The 1,882-nt window shown below is 54.5% G+C and overlaps 1 pseudogene; it reads right to left on the bottom strand.

The window, feature by feature from the left end:
• Positions 1-438: 438 nt before the first annotated feature.
• Positions 439-546, bottom strand: LOC129697726 (U2 spliceosomal RNA; annotated as a pseudogene).
• Between the last annotated feature and the right edge of the window lie 1,336 nt (positions 547-1,882).

Below are 1,882 nucleotides of genomic sequence, written 5' to 3'. Positions count from 1 at the left end.
AGTCCACTACCTTGTTTGATTTGTGTCTAGCCTACCGCTCGGTCACATGGATCTGGCCGGTGCGGGGCCGACATCGGGCACAGCTGATCCCACTACGGTTGATCCAAGTGCCGCTGGCTGCTGCTGGCTGCCCGCTGTTCCATGGTCCACCTTCTCCAGTTTTGTCCTTCCTTCCGTGAAGTGGATATGGCCGGTGTGGAGGATAACTGGCACAGCTGCTTCCATCTATTCCTTTAACCCGGCTCCAACGCTCTCAGCACTCCTGGCTGCTCCTTTATCTTAGACCCCTGGGACCGACCCCCGTACTGACGGTACTGGTCCCTAGTGGTCGTTGCAGCCGGCCAACCTCACTCTAATGCCCTCAATTCTGGGCACTCCTACTTATATGGTCCTTAGATAAGGGACATATAAGACAATAAAACTGATGATAACAGCTACTATAGTTTTTATATAATATGTATAGTCCCTAGATAAGGGGTGTATCAGATATTAAACTGATAAGAACAGATACTACACTTGATCTTAGCCAAAAAGCCGAGAAGCGATTATTGTAACTAAAACCCCGCTGGGACCGATCCTGGTACTCACATACTGGTCCCTTGTAGTAGATTGCAGCCAGTCAACTGCAAAGTCCTTTGCTGCCGAGAAATGAACTTTCTCACCATGCTGGAGCGAAGTTGGGCACAGGTGTGTTTCCCCCTCCGGGAATCGATGTGCCCATGCTGCTCCTGCCGTTGCCAGCTCCTCACGAAGTGCCAGCTGCCACTGCTGCTGTCTGTGCTACTGCAACTGCCGGCTGCCACTGCTGCTGCCGCTGCTGCCGCTGCCGCTGCTGCTGCCGCTGCCGCTCCTCCGTGGTTCTCCCGCCGGCCTTACATGGACCTGGTCCATGTCTGCACCTAGAAAGGTAAGTTGAAGGAAACGCAGGGTCTCTTACCTGCTGTTCCCGACTTTCCTTCTCCCGCCGGTGACCGTCGTTCCCTGTGTCGGGTTCGAGCCGCTTGGACCGACCCCGGTGTTCACGGGCCTGGTCCTTCGCGGCAGTTCCGCAGCCGGTAACCCCGGCTGTTCCTATAGATCCCCTGGACCCTGGTGCTTACCTTGTGAACAAGGTTTTCAGCCCGAACGTCCCGTTCCGACTCCATAAGTGCCGCTGCACTCGCTGAGCGTTTCGAGCCCCGGTACCGCTGGTCCGTGCTGTCTGTCCCGCAGCCTCTGTGCTGGCTGCTAGCGACTGGTCCCAAGCCAGTCTCGTTTGAGACTGGCATAGGGACCTTTTTTACTTTGCTTCCCGCCCGGCCGAGAGGTGAATTTTGCCGGTGCGGGAGCAAAGTCGGGCTCAGGTTGTTCCCCTCCAGGGAAACTCGTGCTGTTGCTGCTGCTGGCTGCTCGCCCTCCACGGGTCTCCCCGCAAGCTTTCCGCAGCCTCCTAAAAGTAAGTAGTAAAAAGGAACGCAGAGTCTCTTACCTGCTGTTCCCGACTTTCAAATCTCCCGCTTGGGGAACGCCGTTCCCCCCTGTGTGACTCGTTGCAATGCGTGTAGCGATATGACACGCATGCGTGGAAGCGGGCTTCTTCACGTAGTCACTCACGTGACTCCGAAGTAAAATCGCAATCTTTGAAAATCTGTCCTTGCATCCACATGGGCACGTTGCAGAATACTGCACTCTATATACTACTTTTCAAGAATGGCTAAATGAGCACTGCAGAACATTAGCCACCTGCACAAACAGGACACTGCTGTAATGGCCCTGTCCCATGGTACGAGTTCATTCCAAGAGCTCTCCCGAGTTTGCCCTGATTCGAACTCGGAGATTTACGGTAAAGGCCACTTGTCAGTACTCGTTGAAAAATCTTCACGAGTTTTCCCGTGCTTACCTG

Source organism: Leucoraja erinacea, chromosome 5 (assembly GCF_028641065.1).
Source record: "Leucoraja erinacea ecotype New England chromosome 5, Leri_hhj_1, whole genome shotgun sequence".
Classification (NCBI taxonomy): Eukaryota; Metazoa; Chordata; class Chondrichthyes; order Rajiformes; family Rajidae; genus Leucoraja; species Leucoraja erinaceus.
The sequence above is the reverse complement of the archived record's forward strand: the minus strand, read 5'-3'. Positions and strand labels throughout refer to the sequence as shown.